The sequence below is a fragment of the Miscanthus floridulus genome, chromosome 18 (genome assembly GCF_019320115.1).
Source record: "Miscanthus floridulus cultivar M001 chromosome 18, ASM1932011v1, whole genome shotgun sequence".
Classification (NCBI taxonomy): Eukaryota; Viridiplantae; Streptophyta; class Magnoliopsida; order Poales; family Poaceae; genus Miscanthus; species Miscanthus floridulus.
Window position 1 is genome coordinate 88,479,232 of NC_089597.1, and position 20,971 is coordinate 88,500,202.

Consider the following 20,971-nt stretch of genomic DNA (forward strand, 5'->3'; position numbering starts at 1 on the left):
CTTCAATTTTGTACCTACATTGCTTGCTCTCTTAGGGTTTCGCATCTATTAGAAATATCGTATTTATTCGTATATCTATCTATTCCATCGTGCAGTGAGCTAGTGCCGTTGAGGTGACAGGTGCTGTTGTCAGTTAACTCGGAGCCAAGCTCGTGAGTACGGATCGAGGCCAAACCTCGAAAGTGTCAGTGGACAATTGATCTTATCAGCGGCAGTGGTTCTAGTCAGATCAGATGGCTCGCACCAAGAATGTTGGTGGTGGTCCAGGAGATGATGATCGGAGGCCTCCGCCTCGCCTGCCTATAGATCCTAAAGGCAAGACGATGAAGAAGGTTGCATCAAAGAAGCACAAGTACCTTGATGCAGAGACAGCCAGAGCAGCTACAGTTGCTGAGGCCGTAGAGCGTGCCAAGAGAGGAGGTGCCTGCAGTGGAGTTGTCATTGCAGATCAGCCGCTTTCACCGGAAGCAAGGGCTGGAATTGAGCTAGTTGAGCGCCTTCATGGTGGTACACCTAGGACTGTCACGATTGTAGGAAGGCGTCATGCTATTGATGAGAGTCAGCCATATGGGGAGTCATAGCAGCAGCAGCCCTAGCCAGCAGAGTAGACTCAGGAGGATGAGCAGGCCGAGGAGGCCGAGGAGACCGAGCAGACACCCTAGCCACAGCTTCACTACTCTGGTTGTACCCGTGTTCTAGTCTCACCGAGGCCACCGACACAGCGGAGGGGATCACGTCCACCGCCTAGACCACAGGGTCCGCCTCCAGTGACCCACCTTGACTTGAGGGCCACCACGGCCAAGCAGGTTCAGCAGCTGAGGTTTGTAGAGTTTGATGTATGGTTTCCTCCGAGGAGGGATGAGAGAGCATCTAAGGGATTCTACACACTGCTCCAGGAAGATTTCTACAATGCATATCTAAATAGTGGAGCAGTCTTCAGAGTCAGGGACAACCTCCAGCTCAGTTTGCTTCTCCCACAGTACAGGTGTCTCAGTGGTTATCCTCGCCAGTGATAGCCCCGCAGTTCACACCATTTCAGACGGACTTCACACCGGATCAGTCATCCTTGCTATTTGTGCCTAACACATCAGTCTCTAGGAGTCTTGGAGTATCTTTTAGCGAGTTGACAGGGATGCCTACACTGCCACATATGCATGCCTCAGGTCCTTCTACAGCAGCTCCTGTCGCCATGACTACTCAGAGGCTCTCTTCTTCTGTCGCATCTTCAGATCCTACGACATACCAGCAGCATCACAGGCTGCACCTGCCCTAGCTTAGACCCAGACTGCTTTAGCGACACTTCCAGCCACAGAGGGCCAGTCAGTACAGAGCTCAGGGTCAGATGATGATGGCGCCCAGTTCCAGCTTGCTCCTCGTACCTCAGCGCCCGGCTCGTCCGCTGCAGCCCCGCCGACCGACCCTTAGGTTTTGCTGTTTGACACCAAAGGGGGAGAGGGTTCAAGAGTATGTAGACTCAGGGGGAGCGACTTTTTTAGGGGGAGCTTAGTTTTCTATTAGCTTATATTATTACATTTGGAGTTTTTGTGTGTGATACACTATTACTATTATGCATTCGTGTGTTTACTTTCATGCATATTATTATATCTATGTGATAGTGATATCTACGTGATTGTGATACATGACATGTGTGCTCTCTACTTTGAATTCCTTTATATGTCATATCACTTGTGTTATGCTCAGTTGCTTTTGCTTCCGCGCTTTACTCCGATGCAAATGAGCTTCACCACTTGTACTCATGCTTATTTCATATCTTTTGAGTACATCGTGTTGTCTTGGGTCATATAAGCTTGCCTAACTATTTTGTTCTTATTGACAAAAGCTTATATGAACCAAGCATGTCAAAAACCTCACTCTTTCACATACTCGAGGTGGTATTGTCATCAATCACCAAAAAGGGGGAGATTGAAAGCATCTAGGCCCCTAGTTGGGTTTCGGTGATTAATGACAATACAAGATTACTATGACTAACGTGTGTTTTGCAGAGGCAATTAAGTTAGGTCATGGTAATGGAGATCAATTGGGCAATCAAGGTGGTCATGCCCCTACGATGGAAATCATTTCGGTTTTCAAAGGATGGATGACAAGGTTAAGGATGACTAGTTCTAAATGTCGATTGGAGTTGGAGAGACACTTAGAGTAGTTTAGGACTTTGTTTTTTCTTTGGCCGTACTATTAAGGGGGTATGGACGGGTAGCTTGACCTAGGTGAGTCTAGTGAGTTAGGTGTGGTGCACACTTGTTAAAACTAGCGCTAGGTAGCTCCCACATATGCCTAAGATCCAATGGAGCTAACTTCATTCACATATGATCGAGAGTTGGAAGTGAATGGAGGGTCAAGTACTGACCGAACGCTGGCCGTAGGGTCCGGTCAGTTCATTTGACCAAGGAGATTACGTCTGGTGCGACCGGATGCTGAGGTCTAGCGTCCGGTCGACTCCAGTAAGGTTCCAGAAGAGAAAATCTACGACCGGATGTGTCTGGTTAGTACTGACCGAACCTTGGGGGTTCAGCGTCCGGTCGAGTACAGTAAGGTTCCAGTGAGGGTTAAATGCGACCAAACGCGTTCGGTCAGTGATGATCGGACGCTGCCAGCGTCCGGTCAACACTTAATCACTGGTGTGCGGATGGAACTGACTGGAGCGTCCGGTCAACATGACCGGAGCGTCCGGTCACCCCGCAGAATCACATAACGGTTCGTTTTTTAGCCCATGTTATAAATAGAAGCTCCACTCATGTGTGGAGTTACTTTTGCTCATTCCAACAGCTGAGAAACACGTTTGTGAGTGCCAAGAAGAGCAAGGTCCTAGTAAGGTGATTGAGATTTGAGAATCCAAGAGAGTAGCCTCATTAGTGAATCAAGAGTAGCAAAGTGTGTATCCACCGTTCTCATTAGGCTTCGCGTGGTCAAGTGAGAGTTCGTGCTTGTTACTCTTGGTGATCGCCATCACTTAGATGGCTTGGTGGTGATTGGGAAATTGATGATCACCCGACAGAGCTTGTGGGTTACCCAACTCAAGTTGTGAGCGGTTGTGGGTGATTCACCGCGATGGAGTGTCGAAGAATCAACCCATAGAGAGCACTTGATCCTTGCGCGGATCAAGGGGGAACTATACCCTTGCGTGAGTGCTCCAACGAGGACTAGTGGGGAGTGGCGACTCTCCGATACCTCGGCAAAACATCGCCGCATTCTTCTCTCTCTATTTACTTTGAGCATTTACTTTGAGCATTTACTTTGAGCAATTCAATACTTGTTTTTACATTCATAAAATTGCTATGCTAGAGTAAGTTTGAAACATAGGTTGCAAGTCCTTTGAGCGTTAGATTAATAGAAATACTTTTCTAGGCACAAGGGGTTAATTGGGTTAACCGTAGGATTTAATTATTGCAAGAAAATTTAGAATTAGCCCAATTCACCCCCCCCCTCTTGGGCATCTTGATCCTTTTAACTGGCAAGTGAGTCTTCAAGCACAAATTCAAGGCAGATGGTTCTCTCGAGCGCTACAAGGCGCGCTGGGTTCTTCGTGGCTTTACTCAGCGCCCTGGCATTGACTATGATGAAACTTTCAGCCCTGTTGTGAAGCCCGCTACCGTCCGGACTGTTCTGTCTCTGGCTGTTTCTCGCAAGTGGCCAGTACACCAGCTTGATGTGAAGAATGATTTTCTTTATGGGCATCTCTCAGAGACAGTGTATTGCGCTCAGCCTTCAGGTTATGTGTCGTCTGAATCGCTCTCTGTATGGACTCAAACAGGCGCCACGTGCATGGTACAGACGTTTTGCCAGTTTCCTTCTTCGGTTGGGTTTTGTGGAAGCCAAGACAGATACATCACTCTTTGTATACCATCGTGGCTCTGAGACTGCTTATCTTCTGCTGTATGTGGATGATATTGTGCTGACAGCTTCTTCTCCAGACTTGCGTTATCGCATTATTGCAGCCCTACAGCGTGAGTTTTCTATGAAGGATTTAGGCGAACTTCATCATTTTTTGGGCATGCAAGTTCAGCGCACTGCTTCTGGGTTATTCTTGTCACAACACCGGTACATGTTGGACATCTTGGAACGTGCTGGTATGGCTGATTGCAAGCCGTGTGCCACTCCAGTTGATATCAACCCGAAGCCCTCTGCCGATGGTGATCCTATTTCTGATGTTATAGATTACCATAGTCTTGCCGGCGCATTGCAGTATCTCACCTTCACACGGCCTGATATTGCTTATGCAGTACAGCAGGTGTGTCTACACATGCATGACCCGCGGGAACCTCATCTTGCAGCTCTGAAGCGGATTCTTCGCTATGTTCGTGGTACTTTGGACTTGGGCCTTCATATCCGTGCCTCCAGTCAGTCTGATCTTGTGGTCTACTCAGATGTAGATTGGGCTGGTTGTCCTAACACTCGTAAGTCTACCTCGGGCTATGCTGTGTTCCCCGGTGACAACTTGGTCTCCTGGTCCTCCAAGCGCCAGAACACTGTCTCCCGCTTCAGTGCTGAAGCTGAGTACCGTTCTGTAGCTAATGCGGTTGCAGAGGCTTCCTGGTTGCGCCAGCTATTGTCCGAGGTACATACACCTCTGCGTCAAGCAACGTTGGTGTATTGTGACAACATCAGTACAGTTTACATGTCTTCCAACCCCGTTCAGCATCAGCGTACCAAGCATATTGAGATCGATCTTCACTTCGTCCGAGAACGAGTGGCTCTTGGTACTATCTGCGTTCTTCACGTCCCGACGACGTCCCAGTTCGCCGACATCTTCACCAAAGGCTTGCCTTCTTCTGTCTTCACGGAGTTTCGGTCCAGTCTCAACGTTCGCAAACACGGCGCTGTGACTACGGGAGGGTGTTAGACTATAAATGTATATATGCGTGTGTATATGGGCCTGGGCCTTGGTATAGCCGGCCGGTCCTCTATTTGGTTAGAGAGATATGAGGAGATCTTGGTTGGTCTTGTTTCTATAAACCACGAGATCTTCTCTCCCCTATATATATATATATATATATATATATATATATATATATATATATATATATATATATATATATATATATATATATATATATACATAGGTCTCTCCAATCAATCAATCTATTATTCCACGCAATCCTTATTGCTTTCAATGGCTGCAGAAATTGCTCACGTACTAGATGAAATCATGTTGTTTAATCCTTTGGTATTAATTTACCCAATGTTTGGCATTTGCAGTTGAGCAGTTCATATCCATTTTTTCCTGTATTTATCGTCTTGCGGATTTGAAGAATCTCAGTTCAAGCAAGCATTTCTGTTTCTGATCAAATGACCAACTAAATCCTGATGGGCTTAACTTGAAGAAAAAGAGAACATTTGCGATGCGCTATTTCAGGATTGTTGTACTCTGAGCAGTGAAAGCAGGGCAGCCCCAACCCAGACACTTCTTAGTAGACATGTTCATGGGCCATCCGACCCTACCCGGCCCGCTAGTGCATTGGGTCAGGTTAAGGGCCAGGATTTTCGACCCGTGGCTAGACCTAAAGTGCGAAAACCAAACCCAAGAAATAGCCCAACCCGATTGGCCCACCAGTGTGTCGGGTCAGGCTCGGGCAAAACATTTGACCCCAATCATTTTTTCCAGCCTGACCCAAACCCGATATTTGATCAGGTCTACTTAGTAGTTTTTATGACATACCATGTCATGTAGACACCAGTTAACAAACTACAGATACTCCCTCCGTCTCCGAATATAAGGCATGCACGTATTTTAAAATTCAAACTTTGTTATCTTTGACTAACAATTAGGCTAATTATATCAAACGTTTGTATTACAAAAGTAGTTACATTAGATTTGTATTTAGAAATACTTTCTAGTGATCAAACTTTTGTTCCTATAAGTTGCATATTATAAGAGAAACTATAGGTCAAAATATGTTCTTGAAGACCGCATCAAGTCAAATCGCGCCTTATACTTGGGGACGGAGGGATTATTACGCAATGTCTACTTGTGGCTATAAATAAACCTCTAATCACCTTTCTCCTTCCCCCAATCCATTTTCCTTCGCACTCTCCTATCGTCAGAGAGGCCCTGATGGACATCCAGTGGATTCAGGAATCAGGATATTAGCCTTCTCTGATTTTCTTGATGTCTGGGACTTGACCCATTGTGTAGCTGCAACCGGATGTACAGGATGATCATCGTTGTAGATTCATAGAATCCGGCCAGTATTCAGTAAAATCAGCTTATGTGGCCTTCTTCAATGGGGCTGCTTATTTTGGGTCGTGGGAGCTTATTTGGAAATCTTGGGGACCTAAGAGATATTATTTTTTCCTATGGCTAGCAGTGCATAACCGCTGTTAAACTGCTAATAGACTTTCCAGCAGGAGACAATTCAACATATTTTGACAAATTGTGTCTTCTCTAGATAAGTTTAGGGAGAAACAGGCGGAAAAATCCCTCTCTCGTTTCCATATCTACATTTTTTCATCGGAAACGAGATCAGGTCGGAAAAGTTGGGATCGGAAACGTGCGGACATACAGAAATGGAGAAATACAGACAGAGAGCCGAAAAATTAAGTTAGCATCACATGATCTAATATTCTCAAGTATGTATGTATAAAGTCACACAATAATATACACGTATGAAGATCAATCTAATATTCACTTGCATGCCATGTGTCAATATCCATCCCAATGGATTATACTCAAGAGAAAAAAAATCTTGTCTTGGTCTTTGTGATATCCATCTAAATGGATTATCTAGTTTCTTAAACTTTAGCCTTTGTGCAGGAATCAGTTTCTTGTATTTTTCTTCTCTCCTCCTTGACGCTATTGACAAATCGGCAAATTGTTCTATATGGCACCATATTAAAGGGCATGCTTCCTACAATCCAGTCCCCTGAATTTTGGGTGACGTTCAAGCGACTGGAAACCGGCATCCATAGAAAGGGAGGGGCCCGACTGCCTGAGGGTGGCCGTTGACAGGCGGTGGTGGCGGGTTGGCCGGCGGCGAGCGAGGCGGCAGGGGAGCCACCGAGGGGACAGGGTAGGACAACCGAATGGCAAGTGGCAGCGCCGGGGGCAAGGGGTCGACGACGAGGTCATGAGATTGGGATTAGGGGAGGGAGGGGTTGGCACGGCGACGGTGGTTGGTGAGCGGCATGATCGGCGGTGGTTGGTGGGCGGCGTGGCCGGTGGTTGGGGAGCTGCTGGCCGGGGCGGCGGTGGAGGCTGGTGGTGGGTCGGGCTGGTGCAGTGGAGAGAAGAGGAAGATGAACAGTGCACCATAATCTTTAGCCGTTAGATCATCATCCAATAGCTCATGTTCGTCGCCTGAGAAAAAGGGAAAAAAACATGCGCCTGAAGAATAGCTAATCCCATGGTATCGAAAATATCCTAGTCATAGCAACGTGACTACAGACTACGGGCCTGTTTGAAATGCGGGATTTTTTTCCTATTCCTATGTTTTTCCTGTGAAATTGAACTAATTCCTGTGTGATTCCTGTGAAATTCCTGCGTTCCAAACAGGCCCTACCTAAGGTATGACCGTATGGGTGATTCTGATGAAAGGTAACTGATGTTCCTTTTCGAGTCTAGTAGGGCAGCGACAAATGTCCACGCTGAAAAGCAATACGGGTCAAATCCATGGGTCACAGGTCTACTCTTGCAATTATTGCATCAGACTAAGGGCATATTTGGTTCGTCCAGTAGCTACTAAATTTAGTAGTTTTTAGTCACTTTAGCAACTTTTTAATCAAACGCTATAACTAAAAGCTACTAAAAGGGCTTTAGTCATCTCTAATAACTCTGGAGTTACTAAAAGTGACTAAACCGTTTAGTAGCTACAAATTTAGTAGCTCGAACCAAACACCCCTATCTGCTCTTGGAAGTCTGAGGTGTCGGTAGCCGGAACAGGCACTGCTGATGGGCCCATGAAAAGAAACTCCACAAAGATGTGGACATGTGGACTTGACAAAATCACTGTGTGGAAAGAAGTTTAATGGAGAAGGGACCTATAAACTACTCAACTGTGCTAAAAATATCCAGACATGGCCAAAGAATAAATTTGAACACTATTTCTATTAGAATATGGAATATACCTATAAATCTAATAAATTATAAGATAATATAAGTACTTTACAAGACAAATTTTAAAACATCATTCTTATGTTTCCGAACTAAATATTTTAAAAGTTATTGACAACCAAACTTTCAAAAGTTTGACCGGACAAATGAGTATTAAAAATACGAAGGCACGCCGTCAAGGCGGTCTTCTAGGGTGTCCACGTATGTTCTATTTAGTTGGTGCGTTAGATAGAAATTCTACGGCCTCGATGAAATACCTCACAACTGGCATCCATCCATGACCTTGTTCGCTTATCTTATAATCCGTCTTTTTCAGCTGCAACAGTAATTTTTCTCTCATAATAAATCAGTCGAAATAGTATTTCGGCTTATTTTTTCAGCGAAGCGAACGGGGCCCATGCATTCAACCACGGCCATGGGTAGGTGAAGCAAGTGGACGCATTTAATGAAGCACAAAAATTAGACAAGGATGCATGCACTCGCTGAGTGCGATCATTCATGTCACTCATTGGTAGTAAATCAGAAGTAGGTGGACACATTCAATGCATCTGTCCATTGAATACAAGATTTTGGCCCTGCTGCGGCTGATTTGTTGTGAGAGAAAAAACACTATTTCCATGACTAAAAAGTATGACTGATTCTGGCCGATAATCTCGAGCGAACAAGGCCTTTACCATCAACAGACGAAAAACAAGTGGGTACTTCTTACCACAGATAAAAATAAGTGGGCATTTCTTACCACGGACGAAAAACAAACAAGTGGACACTTCGAGGACCATCCATCCAGTGCCGATGGGCATTTATACTTCCATATTCATAAATGAGGTTGTTGCACCTAACAATAGTTGGTACGCTCACTACCCCTTCAGCTTCGCATGCGTATATAAACGTGTGACATCCCTTGCTCCATCGCACACACTCCTCCCAACATTTGCATATGTCCTCAGCGTAGTTCATACCTGAGGAATCCGCACTCCTCCCAACATTTCCCAACATTTGCATATGTCCTAGGTGTAGTTCATACCTGAGGAAGCCATAGGAACACCTGCATAGGTCCAGTAAATTTTATCAAGCACAGCTAACGGCCTAAGAACATGTTGCATGCCAAGAACCACAGGATAGATCTGTGTTGTGGTCTCGCACGATGACTTAATTAGCATGTGATTATGGTTGTAACGATATGTAAGTAACACATGACTTTGATCCTGACAAGCGCCATCTCCGCACGTGTTTCGTGTGACTGCTGGTGTCCATTTACGACGTTTGCTTTTTATTCTGCTGTCTTTGGGATCGGATGGCTATGGCTCTGATCTGGAGAGCCTAAACTGACGAGGCAACTCCACCTCAAGACAAACAAGATTCACGGCTACAACCATGTTGGATCAGCGTAGTTCACATAACATCATTTTGTCTAATGTTCGGTACATGTTCACCACGTTATTATTATACTCGATGAGTTTAAAATGGTTCCTTGTAATTGTACAATGTTAGCGCATAATAAGCAGCAGAGTCACTAGGAACATGATGTTAGCTACAGGCGAATGGGCCTTGGCAAAACTACCGTTAACCCAATTGTGCATGTCTCAGGGTTCAAACTTAGGGCGAAATTTCAGCCAGAATTCACAAAATATGGTGTTTTTGAGGTGACCAAAATTATAGATTTTAGTTTAAAAATACCGTGTTCACATGTTAAATAGGATTTGTGTCAACAAAAATAAATAAGTCAGTATCTAGGCTAGAGGAAAGTTTCCACCTCCACCTTTCAGAAAGTGAAAGGATCAAACCTCATATCATCCCCCTACACCCATGAAATCTAAGGACTATAAAATCAAATTATTAAATTAAATTTGGCCGTAATTTCTGCAGTGACCAACACTGAAAAATTGAAACCATGACATACAAATATTGAATAAGCAGCTGCATAATAACAACAATTAACAAGTACCTACACATATGAGAGATGTAAAAAATAATTGGGGAAAAGAATCGAAAAAGCACCGACGAGGGGTGGCGAGCGCTGACGAGGGCGATGAGCGCGGGCTTCGCCTTGAAGCCTCCGTGCGCACCAGCCATCGATCGTTGCCTCCGTGTGTCACGCCGCCGCCAATCCTCGCCTCCGTGCGCAGCCACAGTAGCCAGTTCTCGCCGCCGTGTGGAACCACCGCCGCCAGTCGTCGCGGCCTCGCCTTCAGGGTAGGTAGGTAGGGAACCAGCACGCCGCCATGCTGTTGTGCCGCCGTTCCGTTGCAGACCAGGCACCAGGGGCCTACGAGTGGCTGGCCGAGGCTGGGGTCCTAGGCGCTGCCCGCGCTGGGCGAGTGGGCGTCAGCACCTAGGCGGACGGCGGGAGGTGGGCCGACTCCGCCGGGGCACCGGGCCCGAGTGGCGCTAGGGTTCCCGGTGCACGGCCGCAGCGGCGCTTCGGCGTACAGCGGTGTCAGGGACGTGAGCTTGAGGATGAGATTATGGGCGCTAATCTTCCTAGTCCCATGTATTGATTTTATTATTAAGTGGACTTTTCTTTTGTGGGCCTTATTTATTCTTCCAGCTTGCAAACTTCGCTCAGACTGCTATTCGACTTGAGCAAACTATATGAGAAAAGAAGTAGCACGGGCCCTGCGGCTAGGGTACGTCCGTGTCCAAGAATGTTTTCCCTTTCCATTTTTATTTCCTTTCTCTATTTCTTTTTCTATTTCCATTACTTTTATCTGTTCCTTTTTTATATTTTATTTACTCTATTGATATATATTCTCCTTCATTCGTACCTTACGTGCACTATTTTCCTTCCTTGTTTTGTTTTTTCGTTCCTATATGTCCGCTTTCATTTCGTACTTTTGCAATATTTCGTAGACATTCCCCCCCCCCTTGGATATGATCTTATAATATTATGGTACTATTTGATCGAAACTTTTCTGACTTATTTATTGCTCGATTGCCCTCGAAGGGCCTGAATTACGGGAAGCTGACCCAACTATGGCGTTCATGTCTGACCACTTGCTTTCCCTAGATAAACAGTATGACAGGTAGGCCACCGATTTGAGGAAATGCATTCGAAGAGCAGGGGACACCGGAGAAGCAGACAGAAGCCTTGAAGTGCAACTTGCGGAGGCTAAGGCATAAGCAACTAGAGTGGAGAGCCGTGAGGCTGCAGCAATTGAAGCCTTCAAGCAAGCCGAAGGCCAGCACACTCAACAGTTAAAGGATTTCTACCTTGTCACTAGGGCTAGGAGAAGGACCCTCACTTTGGAAGAGAGGGAGTGCCCCATGCTAGGTGGAATTTCAATTGCAACTATGGAGAAAAATCAAAGCGGAGATTGTGGACCTGCCCCCCACGCCTCCCCATGTAATTTCTATGACAGGGTCAGCTGATGGAGAAGAAATCCTCCCACTCACAGCCACCGCCAAGGGATGGTGTCTGTTGTCATGCCATCCTCCCAAAGGATTCCTCAAGCTCTGAAGCATGATCTAAGTGGACACATCGTCCCCTCATGGAATGAAGCTAATACGGTCCGAAGCTAAACCCTTAAAAGTTGTTCCACGCAGGAGGATATGTACCCGTATTGTAGTCCTTACTCTTTCTGCCTATAATGTAATCCCACACACTGTAATGCTTTGGCCTAACGAAAGTGAATCATAATTCACTCTTTTGTAGACCCTCGCATAAGAGATGTACCTACGTTGTAGTTCTTACTCTTTCCACCTATAGTGTAATCCCACCCAATGTTGTGCTTTGAATCTAAGTGTGTTAGTTGCTTGAGCCCAACTCCATTAAACACTTCTTTACACTAACGTGGCATTGATTTGCTGGCCTAGAATAGGCATCATGTAATGACAACCAACTTCTATGTTCCTTTACAACATTGTAATGAAAAAAGACATGTTACCTTTCATTCCTATATTTTCCCAACATTTAATGTACCAAATAGACCTGACTTTTCGTAGCAACGCAATACAAAAATATATTAGACATATGATCTTCCCTTGCCGTATTTCCTAAGATTTCCTATACTAAGCACATCACCCGCAGCAAAGTGTAGACAGTAGTGGCTAGTATATATTATAACGCAGAGGTCCTTTAGTACACGTCTATTCTCAAGTCCTTCCCTACAGGAGTACCGGAGGACTGTACTTATTATACTATTATTATATCACTAATTATGTCATGAGTTTCTTTGTGTTGACAGTTTCCACATTTTGACTACATAAGGAGAAAACCAACAACCCATATTCAGGCCCCGTTCGCTTCGCTGAAAAAACAAGCCGAAACACTGTTCCGGCTGATTTATTGTGAGAGAAAAATATTGTTTCGGCTGAAAAAACAAGCTAGAAAGTACGGATTATAAGACAAGCGAACTAGGCCTCAAACATGCTTGTCTGACCAAAGCAGTGGCCAAGTGATAGGATAACCAAGCGTTTCTTCTTGTAATGCTCTAGTGCAACAACAGAACTTAATGTGCTATAGTTTGTCGTAGTGAATCCTCCATATTTGCCGGCCTGCAGACTGCTACAAGTTCACACCTATGTCCTTATAGTGCTCTTCCCAGGATTACATAGTGTAGAGAGCTAAGAAGCATTTCTGCACTCCTAGTACTAGTAAAGCAAAGGTGAGAAGATGGCAAGCGGCAACATGGTTCCTTCTCTACTCCATTCTAGCTTCTTCCTCGCATGCCTCCTCTTGCGACATCAAGGCACCTTGCTGAGCTGTTTCCAGTGAAGGCGCCACGATTTGGCTACATGCTGAGGCCCATGACTATTGCCTTGCTCTCCTGTGCTTCAAGTCCCAGCTCTCTGACCTCACCGAAGCTTTGGCATCTTGGAGTAGCAACACCTCCACCGACATCTGCAGCTGGTATGGTGTTACCTGCAATAATACGAGACAACCATATCGTGTCACTGAGCTGGACCTGGAGAGCTTGAAGCTCACAGGTATCATTTCTCCTTGCATTGCAAACCTGACTTTTCTTGAGAGGATACACCTTCCAGACAACCATCTGACTGGACAAATTCCACCTGAGCTGGGTGATTTACAAATGCTTCGTTACCTCAATATCGGCTCCAATTAACTCAATGGAGACATACCCAGTCTATTAGGCAGTAGTCCTTCCATTGTGTACATTGATCTATCCAGCAATGGTCTCACAGGTCAGCTTCCTGAATCATTGGCTACAAGTTCATCACTTCAAGTGCTTAAACTTGGGAAAAACAACTTTGATGGGGAAATCCCACCTGTTCTTTTCAATTCCTCGTCACTAGTCCGTATAGATCTTCAACAAAACAATTTTACTGGACCCATACCAACAGTTCCAAAGATTATGTTGACTCTGCAGTATCTCAATTTCATGTCAAACAGACTCTCAGGGACTGTACCACCCTCTCTAGCAAACATTTCTTCCCTACTATACCTATACCTTGACTTTCTAATTGCACAAGCCTACAAGTTCTAGATCTTGCTAACAACTCGTTCTCCGGAGCAATACCACCTTTAGGATCTTTGCAGAATTTGACGTACTTGGATTTCAGCCTTAACCACCTTGAAGATCCGGATTGGTCCTTCTTATCCTCCTTGAGTAATTGCACCCAGTTGACAAGTTTAGGCCTTATGGCAAATAACATCAGTGGGAAGTTGCCAAGCTCAATAGGTAGCCTGCCTTCCCAACTTGACACCCTCTGGCTAAGCTTGAACCGGATATCTGGAACCATACCACAAGAGATAGGGTACCTAAAAGGACTCACAGTTCTTATGATGCACGATAACCAGTTTGTTGGAAGCATACCTTCAGTTATTGGAACAATGAGTAATTTGTAAGTCTTAAGTTTATCAGGAAACAGACTCTCTGGTCCAATTCCAGATTCACTAGGAAATCTTGAACAGCTGACCGAGCTGTATATGAGAGAGAACGATCTGAATGGAAGCATACCTAAAAGTTTAGGAAATTGCAAGAATTTACAGCTGCTAAACTTTTCCCACAACTCACTGGATGGAAGTATACCAACCGAGCTATTAAAAATTGATTCACTTTCTGAAGGTCTGGATTTGTCACACAACAAACTTAGTGGGGTCATACCACAAGAAATTGGTGTGCTAATCAATCTTGGTGTTCTTAATATCTCCAATAACCGCCTCTCTGGCCAAAATTCCTTCCGCACTTGGTCAGTGTATTGTGTTGGAGTCCCTTCGTCTGGAGGACAATCTTCTTGAAGGAAGCATTCCACAATCTTTCATGAACTTGAAAGGCATTAGAGAGATAGATCTTTCTCAAAACAACCTTTCTGGAGAAATACCACAGATACTGACATCATTCAATGCTTTACAGTACTTAAACTTATCCTTCAATGATTTCAGTGGAGAAGTACCATCTACCGGTGTCTTTGCAAATGCCAGTAAAGTGTCTGTCCAAGGAAACAAGAGGTTATGTGCTGGGGCACCTATGCTAGGTCTGCCTCTTTGCTCTGATAATTCGAAAAGAACTTCCAAATCCTTACTACTGAAGATACTGATCCCACTATGTGCTGTCTCTGCAATATTGCTGTCTTGTTTCTTCGTTGTCCTTTTAAAGCGAAGAAGAGCACAACCATCTGCACAGGATTTCAGAGAACAAGAAAAGGTATCATATGAAGACATTGTTAAAGCCACAAACTGGTTCTCCTCTACCAACTTGGTTGGCTCAGGATCATTTGGGACAGTGTATAAGGGCACAATGGCATTTGATACAAACCCAATTGCAATCAAGGTGTTCAACCTCAATTTCCATGGAGCATCAAGAAGTTTTTCTGCAGAGTGTGAAGCTCTGAGAAGCATACGTCATCGAAATCTTGTCAAAATCATTACTTCATGCTCCACTATAGATCCTTCTGGGGCAGAGTTCAAAGCCCTCATATTTCAATATATGCCCAATGGGAGCCTAGACATGTGGCTACATCCAAAGGCTTACGGATACAATAATATCAAAGTCAATGTTTTTAAGGCGGTAAAGCGAGGCGAGGCGACCAACTACCGCCTTACGCTAAAGCGAGTAAGGCGTAAGGCGAGGCGACGCCTTACGGCCATCCAACAGTAGTATAGACTAGAGAACTGGAAGCATGTCATACCTTGGTGTTGTCCTCTCCTGTGCAGCCCGCAGCCCCAAGTGTGCATCCAACAATACACTGCAATGGAGAGATAATTCAGGTTAGTACCTAGGTATTTCATAGGGAATATGGCACCAGCAAAAAAAGAAATTAGTTGAGGGACAGGTAAAGATTAACGAGTAGATAAGCACACTGCCACAAATAAAACCATTACACAAGTAGTTCAACAATAGTCCACTAAACAAGATAACTGGAGTGCTCAGTGAGCACATTCTACAATACTATAATACTAGTGCATAAATAGTCTGGCACAAATACTCTCACAACTCTCAAGCATCATTAAGTCAATAGAAGTCATCCTCCATCACAAAAGGATCTGAATTGCCACCACTAGCAGCAGCTTGATCACTTTCGTCAGCAACAATAGGTGCAATTTCACCATAGTCATCAACTTCCACATCATCAACCAGATATTCTTCATCAGAGTTATCATCTTCCATGTCTTCATCCTCCTGTGGTTCATAAGTCCTCCTAATTGGGGCAGTAGCTGCTGCAGACCGCCTACGAGTATAAGTTCTATCAATATTAGTTGCATCACCGCGGGCTGCCCTAGGGAAATTACGACCACGATACATTTGGGATGCACCAACAGCCTCATCAACTTGATCCCATGTAATTTCAAGTCCACGGCCATTATGGACTGGTTCCGCATCCACATCAACCCATTCATTGTTCCAATCAAAGTCTTCCAAACACAAAGGATCAAAGCTGCCTGCTCCTTTCTCATGTCACTTTTGAAACCTCACTGCCATCTTTCGGTTGTACTGAACATAGACCAAATCATTAAGCCTTTTATGCTCTAACCTGTTTCTTTTCTTAGTATGAATCTGCAATGGTAAAAATGCAAACAAAAGAAATATTCAGCAAGCATTAATAGATAGTAGATTTTATTTATTCCTTGAACTGGGATAATTGAGTACTTATGTAATTGACAGATTACTTACTGACTCAAATGTGCTCCAACAACGCTCACAACCTGAAGCCGAAGCACAAAGCCCAACAACACGTTTTGCAAATCTTTGAAGCTCTATGGCTTTGCCACCATATGAACGCCACCATTCAACTAGATCAAGTGATCAAATAAACATTTTCATGTTAGAAATTAGGAAAGACTAAAAAATCAGATTGTACAGTCAGTGAATAACTTACTAGGAGACTTGATTTTGATGTTGTTGATTGCAATTTTGTTGCTGAAGCTACCCCTTAAGTCCTCATATTCCAAAGCTTGGTCATCAATCTTGTTTTGAAGATCTTGGTCAGGCACCATTTTTGAAAGAACCTCAGTAAATGCAGACCTTAGCTTACCAGCCATAACATCATCTGTTTTCAGGTCAAAATACTTGTTTGGGTTCAAATATAGTGCTGCCCCATATAATGGTTGGTCCATTTGATCTTCCCAACGCTTGTCAATGATTGCCAAGATACGCTTAAGCAAGTCTGCCTTTCCCCTAGTAGGGAAATTTTCTTTAATCTTTTTCTTTGCATATTCCATACAAAACTGAACCTCTAGCATTGCTGGCCTCTCATCCCCATCAACTATCCTCAACAAAACAATAAGGGGCTATGATGCTCTCAGGCAGTCCTCAACTGAGTTCCAAAATTCGGTTGAAAGGATGGTGTCATGCACTTTCTTTCATGCTTCTGTTCTTGCCAATTTGGACTTAGTCCAGTCATCACTCACAAATAGGAATTTCAGAGCATCCTTATGAGTGTGTAGGCTGCGCAAAGTGAGGAAAGCAGTAGCAAAACGAGTTACTCCTGGTCTAACAAGATCTCTACCTCCTGTCTTCTCCATCATTGCATCAAGAAGCCTCCCGTGCCTATAAATAAAGGTAGTAACTTGTCTTGCACGTGCAATAGGCTTGCTAAACTCCTTCATTTTGCCAATGTCCTCTAGCATGAGGTCCAAACAGTGTGCTGCACAAGGGGTCCAGAACAGTGTTGGAATTCTTTCCATAAGAAGCTTGCAAGCTGCCTTATAATTAGCACCGTTGTCAGTGACCACTTGAACAACCTTGTCTCTTCCAATGAGATCAATTCTCTGCTGTAGTAAATCTGCCAACATTGGAGCATCATGTACTTCATTGGATGCATCAACAGACTCCAAGAAGAAAGTCCCCTCTGGACTATTGACTAGGAAATTAATGAGCTGACGGCCCCGCCTATCTGTCCACCCATCTGACATTAGTGTACAGCCATATTGCTTCCAAGCAGCCTCATGCTTCTCCTTTATTTTGTTGACCTGTTCCACAGCCTTTCCAAGCAATGGCACCCTCGCCTCATGGTAGCTAGGAGGTCTATATCCAGGTCCATACTGCCCAATGGCCTCACACATAATCTCAAGGCTCCTTGAGTTGATAGCATTGAGTGGTATTCTACACTCATAGAAGAAATTGGCCACATGCATATTGACTTCATCTCTTTCTTCCTTGGTCCTGATCCTTCCCTCCACACTGCTTTGTGCAGGTCCATTCTTAGAATGCCTTTCCTCAACCACTTCTTCAGGTTTTTTCCGAAGCAAATTCTTCAGGTTTTTTCCGAAGCATGGTAATCACTGACTTCTTCTCTTTCTCTTTTGGTCTAGGTGGTAGATTTGCAAATTTGAGAGCAGATTGCTTCCTTTTGGATGCTGTCCCTAAACTTGGATGTTGCACAGTTGTACCAGATGAGTGAGAGGCAGCATTAGCATTGTTTTGAACCTCCACCACTTGAACACCATCATCATCATCATCTAGGTTTAGCGCTCTCCTTCTTCCCTGAACTAGTGCTGCTTCCATTTCAGCAGCAATTGTTGTTGTTGTCTTCTCACATTTGAGAGCATCTCCATATCCACCTACAAGATGCTCCTTCAATCTCTTGATTCTAGACTTTACTTGAGTTCCACAGAGGATACACTCAACCAAATCTCTGTTGCCAATTTCTGGCCAGAAGCCATACTTCCACCCAGGATCACCAGACCTGGCCTTCCTTTTTGGATCTGTCCTTGGATCATATTCAGCAGTACCTGAGCCTACACTTTGTGGACTTACAGTGTCTTGTGTTGCCATTTAGATGGACTCCTATGAAACACGACAAGCAAAGTAATTATTAATTAACACTGAGCACTGAGCATTAGTTCACTAAACACTAAATAATTGACAACTAGACAGGTTGGTATATAAAAAACAAATTGACGTCCAGATTCCAGACACAGTAAAAGTGAGCAAAGCACCGAGCAAAACAAATATAAAGCATGCCGCTGTCCGGTCCGGCTCGAAAGAAGAGGCCACAAGCAAGTAGAAAAATACGAGCAGAGGAATCAATCAGTACCTGCTGAGCAGAGGAGGCGGCTCGACAGAAGACTTCAGGAGGCGGCTCAGCGGACCAGAGGAGGCGGAGGACCAGAGCAGCGGCGGACCAGAGGAGGCGGCTCGGCGGAGGACCAGAGGAGGCGGCTCGGCAGACGGGCAGAGGACCAAAGCACCTGCCGCGGCCCCGCGGGCGGCTGGTCCTCACGGCTCGGCGGCAGCGACTTCTCCCGGCGGCGCGGGAGAACGCGTCCGCGCGGGCGAGCAGCAGCGGACCAGAGGAGGCGGCTCGGCAGACGGGCAGAGGACCAGAGCACCTGCCGCGGCCCCGCGGGAGGCTGGTCCTCGCGGCTTGGCGGCAGCGACTTCTCCCGGCGGCGCGGGAGAACGCGTCCGCGCGGGCGAGGTGTGGCTTCCGGTTCTTCCCCTGCTCTCCCGCTCGCTGGTAGGTCCGCTTCTCCAGCGCGCTCCTCTCTCCGCGCTCTATTTCTCCCACGCGCCCACTCTTTTCCCCGCCCTTTCTTCCGTCATTTCCCGCCGCCCAGAAACGGACCCCTGTATGGCGCCCGCCACGCACGATTAGGCGCGAATCGGACGCCAAATAGACGACTTCCGGACGCCATGGTAGTAAGGCGGACGCCATACCAATCTGAGGCGAGTCGTCCGCCAAGTCGTCCCGCCTGTAGCGCCTTGCCGATTAGGCGACGCCAAAGCGGCACCTTAAAAACATTGATCAAAGTTTTAACTTTGGCTCAAAGAATAAGCATTGCCCAGCATGTAGCATTTGCTCTTGATTATCTTTATAATCAATGTGTGTGTCCATTGGTGCAATGTGACTTGAAGCCACAGAATGTTCTATTGGACCATGACATGATTGCTCATGTCAGTGACTTTGGGCTCGCAAGATTTTTGTGCAATGATCCCTCTTGTGCAACTAATAGTTCTACCAGCTTGTCCGGACTTAAAGGATCAATTGGATATATTGCACCAGGTGATGCAAGTTGTTATGGTTTTATTCATCTTTGAAGATAGTACTGAACTAGTGAACTCTTACTGTGGAAATGAAAATTACTCATGTTCAAATGTTAAATTAATCTGCAGTGTATGGCATGGGTAGTGAGATCTCTACTGAGGGAGACGTTTACAGCTTTGGAGTGCTTCTCTTGGAAATGTTCATGGGGAAGCAACCTATTGATGAGGCATTCAGGAATGGCACGAACCTTCATAACTTTGTGAACTCAGCATTTCCAGATAGGATTGAGGAGATCTTGGATCCTAACATAATGCACGAGATAGCTGAAAATAAAAATCAAGCAGTCCTAATCATGAATAGCTGCATCATTCCTCTGATGAAGCTAGGCCTTTCATGCTCCATGGAATTTCCAAAAGATCGACTAGGAATGGGGCATGTGACAGATGAAATCCATGCAATCAATAATTCCATTTCAAACATAAATGTTTTGGGGTGAAAAGTGAGCTTCCAGTTTAGAGATTACCATTTCATTACTACAATTAATTACAATCCTTTTCTGTGTATGATGGATGTAATTGTGAGTTGATTAGGACCGACCTGAAGGGAAAAAAATTGTTCCTTTGATTGTTTCCAGTCTGTCCCAACCAAATAGATCTCGCTTTCAAGAAAGAAACCAAGTAGATCTGGATTATTTAACAAAACCCATCACATTTGATAGTGGTAGACTGGTACTACTTGAAATCAAATCCACTGTGCCATAATGGGAAACTTTAAAGTGCCGAGGTGAATATACTTGGCCTATGAATCCAACAGCAAACAACAAAGTAAACAGTACATGATTACTTACTAGTGGTCAATTGCAATGCAATGACATGGACAGCTTGATACTGAAATTGTTGGATCTACCATACCGGATTGCAGGCTTCATAAGCCAGGAAGGTGTCAACTTCCAGCAATCATTGATACATTCTGGATGATTTTGCTGCTAAACTTATCCCGCAGAGCTCCTGCCACTTCAAAAAAAGATACACAACTTATCCCTGCAATGATGATGCTATATTACAATTGGAGCTGCAGGAACAGTATGTTGATGAAATTAGATTCCTGGAGGTAGAATATTGCAATTCGAGCAATAGAAACAACTAAAAAAGTTACATGCTGTTGGTGTGCCATCATGACCCATAATTAGAATTAATTTCTCAGCAGGGATCCCTCCTTTTTAAGGCCACCATGGTGGGCGATGGACGCTAAGACATCCACCATCTCATGCGACAACATAACCTTAATAATCCCTGCTGAGAAATTAATTCTAATAATGGGTCATGATGGCACACCAACAGCATGTAACTTTTCTAACGCATATGTGCTAGCTGAATGGTCGCCTAGCTGAATCACACATCACTGACCATTAGATGAAGTAGAAACTTGCTAGCTGAATGATCGCCTAGGTGACCTCCACATTTTATGTGTTCAATAGGATTGGTAAGTGATAATATCTAACGCATATGTTCAGGAACG

The 20,971-nt window shown here is 44.8% G+C and overlaps 1 pseudogene; it reads left to right on the top strand.

Annotated features, from left to right (window-relative positions):
- The first annotated feature begins 323 nt into the window (after positions 1-323).
- LOC136524142 (receptor kinase-like protein Xa21) lies at positions 324-19,958 on the top strand (annotated as a pseudogene).
- Positions 19,959-20,971: the final 1,013 nt, after the last annotated feature.